At 45.3% G+C, this 15,617-nt stretch overlaps 1 protein-coding gene across 6 annotated transcripts in view; it reads right to left on the bottom strand.

Annotated features, from left to right (window-relative positions):
• FAM135A (family with sequence similarity 135 member A) overlaps positions 1–11,669 on the bottom strand; it is a 1,883,908-nt gene extending 1,872,239 nt beyond the window's left edge. For 3 of the 6 annotated variants that reach the window (XM_069606210.1, XM_069606209.1, XM_069606213.1), the window contains exon 1: positions 11,351–11,669. The gene's annotated coding sequence lies outside the window, so the exon portion shown is untranslated. The remainder of the gene's footprint in view (positions 1–11,350) is intronic. The other 3 variants (XM_069606208.1, XM_069606212.1, XM_069606211.1) reach the window with 2 other exon arrangements.
• Between the last annotated feature and the right edge of the window lie 3,948 nt (positions 11,670–15,617).

The following is a 15,617-nucleotide window of genomic DNA, read 5'->3' as shown; positions in this document are numbered from 1 at the left end:
AGCACTGGCATCACACATTAGCCTGTGAGTGGCATGTCCAATACACATACATGACACATGCCAGCACACAGATGGCACGTAGCATAGCCATGGTACTTTTGACAAGTACAGCCATATGGTAGGAAATAATTACTGTCACCCATCCATGTGAGATGGACATGATGAGATAAAACATGCAAAAAAGTGTGATAAAACACGCATGTGCCACACGCTGCAACAAATCCAGTGTTCACTGATGTAGTGATGGCAGGCACATGGATACATCAATGGTTGGTCACTTCAACATGACAGAAGACAACAGTCATGTTGAACATTCAAACAGGGCCCAAAAATGATTGTGTGCAGGCCATGTGTAGGTGCACATTACTCAATCAGCCTGAATGGTGAAATCATTCCCATAACAAGGTAATGCATGTGGGCCATTGTGGGGTGTAATCTATGACTGAAGTATTTTACATTTGTGGCAGTACGGCAAAAAAGTGTGTGGTAAAAGTGTGGTAAAAATGGCAAGGATTAAAACAATCAGGCTGAATGAACAGGAAAACATTTTGAACAATGTTGTTGCAAGACAGTTGAAGGGCTACTGCAGTAATCATGTGCAAATTGGCAACTGTGGTCAGAAGGGATACTGTCCTACCCAAACCCAAGGCCGGGAATGGTTGACCCATACCAGTCATGACTACACAGCCTCACCTGGCACTCAATCAGAACACATCACCCAAGCAACATACACATGGATTGCACACACATGCATGGACACTCACCGGACAATGCTTCAAGATCTGGTAGGTCTCCCACACCTCGGATCTGATCCTCTATGATGAAGCCTCCAGCGACAGACTCATGTTCAGTGAGTTGGTCGTCCTCTGGTGGAGACCCACCGCCAGTCACCAAAGTAGAGGCATGATTGGAAGCCAGCTTGTTCTTTGCTCTGTGTTTCAGGTCATTCGACTGCTTAAAGCAATTATCAGCTGTGCGCGTCACAAATTCAAGGGAACTAATGCGGTCCGCGATGGTCTGCCAGTGGGTCCTACGTTGAGCAGGCGTAGTCTTGCACCCTGCAGTCACCACCTACAACCGTCCCAAGCCTGCATCTTCCAGTGGGGAGCGATCCGCCCCCTTACAAGCCAAAGGACAATTCTGGTATGATCTAGTGCATCCCCGTTACGATCCACGTCATAGACAACCCAGTAACCGAGAGATGTCTCCTTAGTTACAAGACAGCCACCGCTCTACAGCTCATCGACATTCAGTATGACCAGTCTGAGACAATACAGGGCCTTCCCCCACAAACACAGGCCCTACAAACCCTAACTCAGAAGGAACTGGACATTGGTGAACTGAAGAACATGCTCCCCAACATATTCAACGATGTTGGCATGCTAAAGGACACGGTTATCCAACTCCACATCGATCCCACGGTATGCCCTGTGCCTCAAACCCCCCAAAGGATAGGGTTTCACCTGCAAGCCAAGGTGACACAGGAGCTACAACTGTTGCTGGACAAAATCGAAAGAGTTTATGGAGCCCATGGGTATCCCCGTTGGTGGTAGTACCCAAGTCCCACGGGCGCCTATGCCTGTGCATAGACATGTGGATTCCAAACACCATGATTCAAAAGAAAGAAAGAGAGACACCCTGGGCCCAACATTGAGGACATGCTCGTCAGACTCAATCAGGCCATCCGATTCTCGAAGTTGGACTTGAACCAGGGCCATCATCAACTGGTCATCGACCCGGCCTCCAAACCCATCACCACCTTCACCACTCATGAAGGTCTGTACCGTTACAAGCAGCTTAACTTTGGATATATTCTCAGCTGCCAAGATATTCCAAGAAACAATATGCGGACTCACATTTTTGGCACTTCCCAAGCTCAACATGACGATGCGCTAATTCACGTTTGCACCCTCCTGCACAACAATGGCTGAAAATGCTCTGTCAACAAGCGCAGCCTGTCCTTCTTTGGACACATATTTTCTGATCAAGGAATAAGAGCAGACCCCGACAAGATCAACGCCATTGTGAATCTAGAGGCTCCAACTGACATGACGGAACTGCGATCATTCCTTGGAATGGCAGGCTACTGTGCTCGATACCTGCCACACTATGCAACCTTAACCAGCCCACTCCGGCTGCTCCTTAAAAAAAGACACCCTCGTCATATGGGACAAAGACTGCCAAGCAGCCTTCGACGCAATCAAGCGCAAATTGGCAAACGACAGGCAGCTGGCTTACTTCAACCCCAATTGGGACATTTAAATCACGTTTGAAGCCAGTCTGGTCGGACTAAGCGCCATCCTAGCCCAGATGGACCCCGCCGGAAAATCTGCCAGTCAGATAGTAGCATACGCCAGCAGAGCTCTCACCACCATCGAGCAGGTCTATTCCCAGGCCGAACACGAAAGCATTGTTGAGGTCTGGGCATGCGAGAAGTTTCACCACTTCGTCACTCGGAGGACTTTTTAACAGACAACCAGGCACTCCTCTCCCGATTTGGGAACCCCAGGATCAAGATGTCAGCCCGTATAGAAAAGAGGGGTATTTGCCTACAAGAAAACAGCTACACCATCGTTCACAAACCTGGCGGAGAGGCCAATCCAGCAGACTATCTGTCAAGACACCAAGAAAACGCACCGGAGAACGACATGCAAACGGAGGCTGAAGCGTACATTGCGTACCTGTCTCTCAACGTCCTCCCCCCAGCCAACACATAGGACATGTTTGCCGAAAAATGCAAGGCTGACCCCACCATCCAGGCGGCCATCCAGCTCACAAACGCCAACAGGTGGCGACACCTCACCACAGAACGCTTTGAGAACGGGGAGGTGGACAAGAGAGACCTGCAGAGGATGAGAACGGGGAGGTGGACAAGAGAGACCTGCAGAGGATGGCAAGAATACAAGGGGAACTGGCAACAACAGACCAGGGGACACTGCTGAGAGGCAACCGGCTGGTGACCCCTCCCCTCCCCCCCCCCCCCCAAGAGCCTCAGGAAAGCCCTTGTCATCATAGCACATGAAGGCCACAGGGGGATCACCAACACAAAAAAGATCCTGCGGAACCAGGTATGGTTCCCATACATGGACACAATAGTGGAAGACACAAAAACACTGCACGCTGTGCCAAGTGACCAGACCAAACATGCCCCCATGCCCACTCCAAACGGTCCTACTACCCGATGGACCCTGGCAAGGGGTGGCAATGAATGGATTTCACCCATTGACGGTCCATGACTATGCTAACCCTGATGGTCATTCCTACCCACTACCTACCCCTAGCCACCCAAAACGTATCTTTCTGGGACATCTTTCAGGAAGCTGTATGAAGCAGTAACTTCAAACGTCCTGCAAGGGCCTGCCAATGTTATTTCAAAGCAGTCTTCTGAGAGCTTGTGGCTTAGTTACAGTTGTAAATGTGATATTAGAGTAATAAAATGCCTTAACCAAGTGGGCCTCCAGCCACCTGATTCATACTCAGTATGTGTGTCCTTGCATATGCACCTTGCACTGAAGTGCTGTTAAAAACAAACAGTGGATATAACAAGAGTTTTGGCTTGTGTATAGGTATTAGACAGGCATCTGCCACACACTGACACCATATGCCCAGGTACTCATAGCAGTTTCAAGCTGTTGCCATTTTATGGTCAGGTCATACTGTTATGGCATAGCTGTTTGATGCCTACACAAAAGCCAAAACGGTTGGCTTTGCCAATGCTTGTAGGAATTGGGGACACAGTATTTTCTGTTTGCCACATCACTCAACAAATTGGACAGAGAACATCTGATGATGCAGCATGAAGCATGCCAAAAATTATACAAATTAAAAACAGGTGGGAAGGGCAGGAGCAGCCCTACAGTTAAAGGGTGTACTGGCTACTTGTACCCCCTAAAAATAGGCAAATGCTCCCATAAAAACAAGGAGTACAAATACCACCAACTAAAAACGGGAAGCAAAAAGGATGCAGTCTGGGGTTTGCGCTCCTTCTTAAATAAATAAATAAATAAATACAGTGCAAGTCATTATGAGTGCTATATGTTTAATCTTTGTCTGAAAGAGAGAAAAACAAAATGACAAGTTTTGTGAGATTCGCTGTTTGTTTGTCTCACTTATGATCACTTCTATTTTATGAGTGCTCTTGAATGAACTAAAAATGGGAAAGACACGTAGAACCATGTGCCCCTGCTTTCACCCACACAGCTCCATGGATTTGTTTGGACCTGTATTTTAAGAAGGACCATAGTAAGAAACTGCTATTATCGCGACCTGATCAGAAGAAGTAAACATGTATCTTTTAATGTGCATGAATAACCAGGGGCAAAGAAATAATATTAACAAAACTATTTCCGTTTTCCAGTTCAAATATATTTTTTCGCCTATTAAATACCCTCATTGGGAAGTGAACTTCCATTTTTACTCCCTAAAAATACCTGGCTGAAGCTTTAGAGACCAAACCAATCACACGAGATCTTAGGTCTAACAATCTCAATTTGCTCAACGTGCTTAAATGCAAGCTTACACAGGTAGAAAGGGGAGCCTGCTTTGCAGCAGCACTGAAAGCCAGGAACACCATACCCCCGGATTTGAGAGCAATGAAATCTACAGAATTGTTCAAGAAGAAGCTAAAAGCACTGCTTTTAAGATAACCAACACTAGTTCTTTCGATTATACCTGCCTTTGTGAGTTTATTATTTTATTTTTACACATGGGATCATTGTTAAAATTTTTAAAAAAAAATATATATCATATTACTCCGAACTTTTAAAAATAGGAAGTAAAATACTCCAACTTGCAAATCTTAGATTACTGGCTGCAACTACACTAGAAGTGGGGGGGGAAATCAATCGTTTTTAGAGTAAAGATCTAGGAGACAAGCAATGTGGTCTGAGGAATAACGTCTACCCAAAGAAAGTAAAGTGTAGTGGAAGTTTGAACTGTTGAGAGCATGGCCCAGTGACAACTGGTATTATAATAAAACAACTGTGGCTAGAATTGGATAAGCAACAGTAGCTGTGGTGAAAGAGGTAAGGAGAGAGGCAAGCAACAGTCACCGTCAGAAGAAAGGTTGCTGGAGTTAGTGTGTATGGCAGCCCCATGCCAACTGAGGAAAATAAATATGGTAAGAAGGGAGATTGTAAGGTATATGAAGGTTTATGGCATTTGGATGCCCTAAGAGGAAGGGACTGGCAGGCTGCATGTTCCAAAATCAGTCTTTGGAAGAGAGTGGGGAATGGGAGTGGTCATGTGCCCACCACCTGGATTCCAACTGGTAAAGGACTGACAATAGTGTGAAGGGATAAGTGACATGTCTTAAAACTGATGCATTTGTAACGTCATGCATTTGCAGTGCATTAACATGGTTTTACTTTCTCTTCAGGGGAAAGGCAAAAGATTTTTTTTAAGGTTAAATGTATAGAAAGCAAACGGGGCAATAAAGGGGCTTGCCCCCATTTAAAAAAAACATGTAATGGCACATTTTCGCTCGTTTTTCAGGGAAGTAAAACATGTAAAAGGGGTACAGTAAACTGAAAAGGGGGCGTTAGTAAAGGGGGTCACACCGCAGTTAAATAAAACGATGCTAATGCAACAATACTAGTGCAAAACAATGCAAAAAGCATCAATGTAAAGACATTGAACGAAGGACTAATATTAGTTAAGGCAGGGCCATGTCAGAGACCTACTTAGGGCAGCAGACTGGATTTGTAGACTCAATTTCCTCTGTAAAGGCCCTCCCCATTAAAATGGCATCACTTATATTCATTGGACTACTATGGTGGTACAGTCTGCTGGGCGGAAGTCCAGCCTCTCCTGAGAAAGGGAGTCAGTTAATACTATGCCAGATACGGAAACAGCAAGACTTCTCTTCACCCTTTTTTTTTTAATTTATTTATTTTTTAAAACACAAAAATAAGAGTTGTAAGGTAAGAACTTACTGACGAGATTCAGTATAAAAGTGACAGATTTTAGGTTCAAGTTTCAGCACCGTAAAACTACTTTTCTTTCTTTATAGTTGATAAAGCGAGTATAGTTATGTTGGCATAGTAGCACTTATTTACAGTGCCACAAAAGAAGCAAAAACGGTTCCAGCAAGCACTATATAAAAAGAAATAATTTATTGGATTCTTGCTCCTCAAAGAAGGTTAGATCAAAAGGTGAAGGGATGTGACATGCCTGCAGCCCAAAGCATTAGGAGTAGTCACTGTCTTTGGCCCTTGCTTCCTCCATCCACTTGACAATGGCCCACTGAAAAGAGAGGGGCACTCCCTGTCCAAGTGCCAAAGGGGAAGCTGGTTTGTGGGCAGCAGCCAAAGACATTACAAATGTCGGTACTACCAACACTGCACCACATCTACACTTCAGTGCCATCCAGTGCATCAGCAGGTGGATTATTATTTGCACCGACAGGACAACCCCGCTATTTTGCAGACTGCCTATGTCCACTATGTGCTATAGCCAGCTAAATCGATACATTGATGTAAAAGCAAGGGTCGGGCAGAGGTGTACTGGTCTATCAGGAATTTGGGAGATTTCATGTGCAGTTTGTGTCTGGATGTAACTGTGGAATAGATAAGAGTATCCTTTGTTACAGCTGGGCAGAGTACAAAACTGCAAACTGATCTGCTCATGCGCAAGGCACAGTGTTCATCAAAGCTAGTAATTCATTTGTCCATGCAGAAGAAAGAAAGGTTGGCCTGAGCAGTTTAAACAAGGTTAAGGAATGGCTGTTTTTAAAATGAAGTGCCCTACTTGGCATGATGTAATTGATCAACTTTCCAGAAGGTAATTTTTACATCCTAGAGCAGCAGGCATATATGTCCGTTCTGGGATGTATTGAGATTTTTAGAAGAATATTGCTGCGCTTACCTGCGCAGAGGCATGTCCTCCCCATTGGGCCGTCTTGTCTGCAGTTCAGCCTTCCCCACACACCAGTCCTGTCCAGGGCCATCCCTACCTGAACTATTGTCTAGAACTCATCCTATCATTTCAGCCCGAAGCTAGACCTTAGCATATTGACTAGCTGTATGTGGAGTCCAGACTGGCCTGCACCCCAAACTCTACCCAGAAAGCAGCTGAGCCAAGGGCCCAGGGTAAAGCACAGACCCAGTGCAGCCTATACCACACTTGTAACCTAAACCACCCCAGCACAAAGTCTCAATCCCATCTTTACCCGGAGGCCAGCTCTTTGCCCGGATTGCAGCCCTGCATGGAGCCCAGCTCAGAGTGGAGCCCACCTGCGCATGGAGCCCGGTCTTGCTCACAGACAAACAAAGCCTCCCTGATATTAGGGAATAGAGCCCATCAACGCCTACAATCCAGCCACACAGCCCTGCCCGGACTAAAAACAGCCTTGCCTAGGGCCTGACCTGTTCAAAGCCCATGCATGCTGTAGGAGAAATCAAACTATTGACTCATATCTTAGGTGAGGTCAGTTCAGTAAATCTTTATTAGCAGCACTGTGGGGTGAACACAGATGAGCAGTACACACTATCTCCAAGCAATCCCAAAGCCCTGCTACCCCCACCCATTGTACAACATATATAGGTTTGGAGTGCATAGGCTCCAATACAGCGATAGGACGATTTTAGGACTTCACTAGGGAGGATGTTATTCCTTCCAATGAGTACAATGTACTTCTTATAAGGAGACAGACAAGCTTGGTCTTCAAATGTCACTCCTGGTGCCTTTAAGAGGTATTACCACATTCCAATTCAACTAAGGCTCATACTTTATTACTATTTTCTTGAAGCAATTTCAGTTAGTACATAACTCCTGGCAGGGTAAGCAACGTTAAAAAAAAAAAGTTTTAAAAAATAATTAAAAAAAAAAACACAGGCCAAGACTGCATTAAGCTATCGTGCAGGTATAATGCCACTTCAGTGTGCCAAATTTATTTTCTTCATTCTGACAGCAAGCATATACTTCCAAATGGTGTTCCACGGCAGGCCTGTGTGATGAGTTTAAGGGCTAGTTCTTCAACATCAGTATACTTCCTCAATTCTGTTTAGATTCACTAACAATCCATTTTCAGTGGCATATGTTTAGGCCATTATTTACATACAAGTGCATTTTTCCTCAATATGAATTCCTCTTTTGAGGCCTTAGACTTCAAAATATGTTGGATTTTCAACTCAAATAGACCAGTGTCTTTCTCAAACATTTCTTCTGAGGTTTTCATTAGTCAAAGCTTTTCATGAACTTTTAGGGTTTCAACAGTCTTTATCAAACTGGTCAACCTGGACCAAAATGACAATCCAGTCTAAGTATGCTCTTTGCGAAATATAGTCACGCAGTTTCTGATGTGGGAAACATCAGCATGGGTGTCATCAAAGTTTGTAATACATATAGAGCTTTTAGATTTCAAAACAGCACAAACACCACCTTTGGATGGCAGGATAGTGTAACAACATTACAAAAATTCATGGCTGAGCCAGGCCCTCTGCCTAGCATAAAGTACAGCCTAGATAGCAAGCAAACTCTGGTAAGCCTGTCTAGGTACTACAGGCCAACCTATCTCAAACCGGTCAATAACCCACACTCCAGCTAAAAAACAAACACACACAAAACGAGGACAATGGAAACAAACCATATAAAGTCAATAATGATGGCCGTTTCAGCCTCCTTGTGATAAATGCATTTTTTTCCTCCAAATTATGGATATTATCAAGAGCACACCACTGAAGGAGTAAAGCTACCATCATTAGCACAACTCTGAAATTATAATAAGAAATAGCCCTCTTGGGGTTTATGGACATTTTTAGTAACCAAGCTGAAAGTCGGTCTGTCTATATGGAAAAACGCTAAGTCTCAAACTTTGGCTTTTTGTTAAACGGAGAGGTGTTCCTGGGAGGGAGTTTGGATATTTTGTTGAGGGCAATTATCAGAGGCATAACTCTAGATTAGAGTATTACTAGCAGCAGAAAAGTGTATGAAGCTGGGTATTATTATGATCAGCAACCTGAGCAAATGTGTGAAAGTGCATGTATTACAATGAGCACAGCTCATAATATGTTTGAGCCCTCTGATATTACCAAGTGAAGACCTCACCGCATTAATCTGTATTATCATCAAGAGGAAAGCCCTATATGAGTGTCAGTATTAACTGGAGCGGAGATCTGAGCAGTCTACCCAGGATAAGGATCAGATCACAGAGTTAATCTGGGCATTATCCAGGAGCAAAGCATGGGTTTTGACAGAAGTATCTAAGAGATTAAAGGATCCAAATTATGAAGGTTCCCTCATTCTTGTCAGTAAAGTCTAGGAATATGTTTCTGGTATAGCACGTTACCCCCTTTCAATCAGGATATTATTATCTTTTCCAACACAGGCAGTCATATCCAGGTATTAATAATGGAAACATGTATACATTATTTTACTTGTGGCTACAGTAGCACATTTCTTATTTTACAACAAAGTACCAATATTCAAAAGGGTTTTTGGAACGTGAATGCGAGTCAGAAAGTGAAAAGTCGAATACCCTTCCGAGCTCCTCCCAGCCTTTCCGACAGAGCCCTCCCAATCCTTCACCCAAATTTAAATGTAAATGTTAACTTATGCATTTAAAGAAGCTTATCCATCATGCCCTGCCACCCATTATGGAGGAGTCATCGACCAAAACAGGGAGAGCGAATCATGTAGGAGCAACTCACTTTCTCCCTGCAGATACCCTATGTGCCCAATTGGCCATGTCTCGGGGAATACAGCTCTTCCAGTTGGTATGGCATGCTGGCTGGGTCACTGCAGTGAGAGGAGGCACTCAGATGCCATTTCCCCAATGTGCACCTGATTACAGGTATCAGGGTGCTAACATATCAGAACCTCGACCATGTGAAAAGTCTGCATGTCTGGGGCTCTGAAACAGGAGACTTGCAGCAGTTCTGGTATTCAGGTGACCACGAGTTAACAGAGGTACAAGGTGAGAAGGCAGTTAAGGGAAGAAAGGGGGTGGGTGTATGAGAAAGACACACAACGTGTAAATGATTCATGAAAATGTGCTTTACTAGATAATGTTGGCAAAAATTGTGGGCACAGACAAACATTGTTTGTAATACAAGGCATACAATAAGCAGTGTCGCACAGCTGCCGATTTAAATTACCATGTCCATTGAAAACAAAGCTCACCCTGCATCTCTTGCCCACAGGGCTCTCCCCACCCTTTTTTCTCTGTTCACTGCAAGTTCAAATGGGCTAATGGAGATAGAGTGCATCAGTAATCATTTTATCCACTCTTAAAAGTGGCAAAGGCCTGTGTGGGAAAGTTCTTTCTTTTTCAAATAATTGCAAACCAGAAGTAATTATGATGATACGTTTATTAAGCCAACTATATTCTGCTTGGCAAAAACCAATATGTGCTAACACTCATACACTTCCATTACAAAAAATGTAGGTTGTTACGTAATGCACAATTACAGTAGGTCTACTGTAAAACATTTTATTGTCTCCATGTTTTTCAGTACATTTTAGGTTAGCGCATTATACCTCGAACATTGGCAGGCTCTGCAGTTAGAAGCACAAGAGTTGCTGGGAGTAGTAGGTCAGGAATTGTGGAGAATCATAGATGAAGTGGCTGGGCTGTTGGTAGTGCGAGTTTGCAGCCTGGTCAGTGGGTTGCTGGTGCTTAGGGAATGTGTGACTGAGCAGAGAGTTAGAGCTAGGCACAGTTACCTAGACCATACAGTAGATGGATGGGTACAGAGTGTTTTGGGTGGTAGGGCAGCGTGTGACCAGTGGTGCAACTACCAAACAAACAGATTTGGCTTTAGCCCCCTCCGCCACCCCATAAAATGTTGGGTTACCTTCACTTAACCTGGCTGACCGACAGAGCCCGAGTAGGACAGGGCAGATACATTAAACAGTGCCTGGGGCTGGACAGTGTTACGCATTTAATTGTTAGAAACTGCATTTCTATGCATACACTTTTAGGTGATTGAAATCGTGATGGAGTGTTAGCACTTGCATGTCCAGGGAGTGATTGGAAGGGTGGTGGTAGCCTAGGACACAGCTATTTCTCACAGGAATCGAGCGTGTGGTTTCAAACGGGGAGATAGTTAACCGCTGCAGAATAGTATCTTTAGCATGTGTGAAGTTAGACGCCCGCACAACAGGTTTGCCCCGCCCTCACAGTGTCTGACGTTAGCCCCTCTGCCAAAATGTGAAGGTTCAACTCACCCCGCCCACCACCTCCAGAATGTTTTGTCTAAATGCAGCCCTGCGTGTGCCTGAATACATACAGTGACCAGTGCCCGGCAGTATCGGGGCAGAGACTGGGCCTGCTGCCGGTGCCTATAAACAAACGACGTGCTCCCAACCACAAGACGACCCAGGGGAGCCCATCCAACGGCCGCCTCCTCACCTCCTCCTCCTCTGCCGGTTCCCAGGCATGTCCACAGCGTTAGCGGCGACAGAGTCAAGGCGGCGCAGGCCCAATCCCCGGCCTTGCGTACCTTAGAACTCCGAACCGCGGCTTGGCGCGTGCGAGCAACGCAGGCAATGTCTCCAGAGCCCGACCCCGACAGGCAGGGACGGATCAGAGCCGGCGTTATGCAATATTTGGGATCCCATATATTTCCAGTGGTGCAGGAGGAGGCGGCAGCAGCACCAACACAGCCTCTCAAGAGCACCGAGGCAGCGGCGGCGTCTGACTCTGTGAGCCCCGCCCCTAGCTCCAACGCCCGGCCCTCGCTGCCTGAAGTGCGGCCTGCCCCCGGGGGCACCTGCGTTCAACCGCCAGAAGCAGTGCCTACTCTCAGGACACAAATAGTAGTGGCATGTTGACATCTTTTCTACATCAGCACGTTATTAATGTTATTTTACGTGTTGGGAAATACATGCACAATGACAGGAAATGACAAGTAAATTATATCGCATTTTGGAGCGAGTGGGAGGGTTACATTCGAATTGTATTAGATATAATTAAAAAAAGCGAGCAACACCCATTATGTTGCAGATTCTTTCCGTATTAAAGGATTAGCAGATGCCCTTGCTGACAATGCCATATACTATTCCAATATAAAAAGAAAGTGTCAGTCTTCTGACTACTAGCAAACCTCTCACCAACTCCTGTCAAAGTTGTAATGTGGGTCCTCAGAAATAGAACTGATATTCCGTGAGAGTGGATGAATACTTTTATTTAAAACTTTAATTTTTTTTATTTTTTATTGTTTTATGGTTTAAAAATGTCAACCTTTAACAATTTTACTTAGAAAACGCGATAAAATACATTACAACATTAGATACAAATAATATATGCTTGTCTATATCACAGGACACTCTATCTTATGAATTTCCAACAAGTTACTTATATACCAAACAAAATAATTTACTGGCAAAATCAATTAACAAGGTTGTCCTATTGAAAATCGATACCAAAAGCCCCTATATTTATCATTGAACCATGATATATATAGCACCGAAAAACATCTGTCCAAGCTAGTTGTGAAACTTTCCGCATATAGATGTTTCAATGTCTCCACTACCGAACTATCCCGGCACAATATACAGCTCAGTTGTCCGTCCCCATCCCATTTCGTGGGCCTAAAAAACGTGTATGTTTGTATCAGATTTAAACACCATTTCATGGCTGCTTCTGCTTTGAAAATACCTTAGCATCTTCAGTCAGGACAGAGACATTTAAAACGCTCTCTTGTCGTGTAATTCACTCAAACGCCCACATTTTCTTTTTAGTAAAATGTTTTTACCCATACTAACTATCTAACCCAAATCCCACTTCCAATTGGAAGGCCTCTGATTCTATGGCAAGACAGGAGGCTCATATTATGAATGTATTACAATCTTTACTCTGAACCACAGCAGCAAAGAATGAAAAACTTTGTAAAAAAGGAAATTTTTTCCAATAAAGACAACATTACGAACAATACAAAGGGAAACATCCCATTCCAACATGGCGGGCAGGTCATGCCCCGGAGGTAGCCAATGGGTTGGGAGCCAGTCCCATAAATATTCATTCATCTATCAACTTCCCCTCTTTCTTTGCTGCTGACCCACAGCTAAGTCACACCTCTGGTTTTTTCTTAGCCTGTGTTTGGAAGTGTTACTTTGTAATCTTTGGTTACTAGTTTGCAAGAAACAGCGTTCGAGGGGAACGTATTTTCTTTATATTATATTCTAAGTGTGATTGCGTTTCACTATTGGTCAGGCAGGCAAGCGGAGCATTTGTTTAATTTAGCCCGCGCTCCTTTCTTTCTTACTGAATTTGTTACATTGTTATTTCTGCGAACGTTTCTACGTTCTTTGACACGCACGCCCTGTACAGGGCCGTGGGTTCTGAAGGCTTTTCTAGCACACGCTGTACACGTGCTGTTTCCTTTACACAAGGTTGGCGGTTCGAGCCTTCTCTCCGCCTTCATTTATGTCATAATTTTGCCATTAATTTATCCGCAATTATAATATGTTTACAGAGTGTTTATTTTAAAATTGCTGTGCTCTTTTATTGCCCTCACACGCTGCTCGCGTGATTGTCTATTGAACTACAGGTGCTGCCTGTTAACTGCCTAGAAGGCTTTCCCTAAAGGGTTTTGTACTCTCGGGAATCGAGAGGTTCTGCCTGCTCGGCTACAGTTGTTACAGCATTGAACCTGCTGTTGGTTGATACAAGTGTATATATATACATTTTATTAAGACAAGTTGTGATGTGCTGTCATGGATAAGGGGGTGCTTCCCTCATCTGCAGATGGCAGCACTCAAGTGCGCACTGCCAAAAAAAAGTGACAAGTTGGGAGAAAACATGGGGGATCAAGCCGGGCATGCCCAGCCTTCAGTGGCTCATGCTATTCAGTCCTCTCTGGACTCAGCCTTAACTGGTTTGAATAACACCTTGGCGTCGGGCTTTGACAGGCTAATTACCCGCATTGTGGATTTCCATCCCTTCCAAGATGCTACCCCATCTATTGCAGCCCAGGCCCCTAAAAAGTGTACGGCCAAAACTAAGCATATCCAGGGACAACTCAGTCCCCCCCTGGCCATTTCGCCTATAGCTTCCCCCTAAGAGAGCGCTGAAGCGCGGTTGGGAAGAGTCCCGTCAACCTTTCTATCCATCCCCTGGCCTGCCCCAGCCCCTTTCGTGCCGGTGGCGCCCCCTATTGATGTCTCATCCTCAGAGAGTTCAGATGATTCTGATTCACCCCCTAAGAGGCGGAAAAGGAAGGTGACCTCAGTGGCCCCTCAGGAGGCGCCCCTGCTTGATGTTAACGGAGTTCCGTTCTTTGATCCGGCCCTGATTCAACACCCCAGGTCAGCTGAGATGCAGCCCTCTGAGGAGGTTTCCTCTTTTCTCAAGTTCTGGATCAGGCGCCCTTTGCCCAAAGAGGAACGTAACAAGTTACGGTCAGAATGTCCCAGACCTATGCTTGCCGACAAGGTGGCTCTAGTGCCAGAAATAGACCAATCTATGGCGGCTTTTCTATCCCAGAAAGGGAAAGACCCCAAGAAGGGGGTCAATAAAGCGTGGCGTAGTTGCCAAGACAGGCTGTTGGATATCCTGGGTCCAGTCACGCAGATTTTTGAAATGGCAGAAGAGGCGGCGTCCTCTAATACCCCGGTGGATGTTAACGCGTTAAGGGGGTGGATCCAACGAACGGTGTGCCTGCTCGGCAACGCTAATGCCTCCATATGTAGAGAGTGGAGGAAATCATTATTAATGAGGTTGGATTCCAAACTGGCGGACATGTCGGAGAGGGAAGCGGGCCCTTTGGCTCAAGGTAATTTGTTTGGGGACTCTTTCTTGAAAGATTTGTCAGCATATGTTCACACTTTTACGGCGCTGGACAAGGCGCAGGCTAATATGAAAAAGGTTTTTGCCCCAATGGTTTTTAACAAGGCTGGACGAGGTAGGGCCCGCTCCTCCGGCCGCTTTGCCCAGGGCTCCTCCCGTCCCCGCCAGTTCGTGGCGCATACAATCCCTCCTCTGCTCGAGGAGTACATGCCCAGTTCTACCCTCAACAAAACTCGAGTTGGAGAGGACGTGCCAGCAGAGGCGCCTGAAGATCAAGAGGGCCATCAGGTACTTTCTCAGGTGTTAAAAGTTTTTTCCCTCAAAAGTCTAGGTGGCAGGCTAGCCAGGTTTCTTCCACACTGGGAGTCCCTAACTTTGGATCCTTGGGTGTTGCAGACTGTTCAAGGTTATCAGATAGAATTTTATGCCCCTCCTTGCCAGTTGTCCTTTCCCCTTCCTTTGGTGTGCGACGAAGTCAAACAATCCCTCATAGATGTGGAAGTAAGGGATCTCATCTCCAAAGGGGCGGTAGTCCCGGCCTCTTACCGGGCCTCTCAGTTTCTGAGTACCATTTTTCTAGTCCCGAAACCGGACCAGGGGTTTCGCCCAGTAATAAATCTGAAAGCCCTCAACTCTTTTGTGGTATATCACCACTTCAAGATGGAAGGAATTCATTTGCTCAGAGACACCCTTCTCCTGGGAGACTGGATGGTCAAATTAGACCTCAAGGACGCTTACCTAGTGGTTCCCGTCTTTCCCCCACATCAAGAGTTTCTTCAGTTTCAATGGGGGGGTCGGAGGTGGCAGTTTGCATCCCTTCCGTTTGGTCTGTCCTCGGCCCCATGGTGTTTCACCAAGCTCATGCGGCCTGTGATGGCTCTCCTCAGAT

Source organism: Ambystoma mexicanum, chromosome 4p, assembly GCF_040938575.1.
Source record: "Ambystoma mexicanum isolate Mex_15411 chromosome 4p, UKY_AmexF1_1, whole genome shotgun sequence".
Lineage (NCBI taxonomy): Eukaryota > Metazoa > Chordata > Amphibia > Caudata > Ambystomatidae > Ambystoma > Ambystoma mexicanum.
The sequence above is the reverse complement of the archived record's forward strand: the minus strand, read 5'-3'. Positions and strand labels throughout refer to the sequence as shown.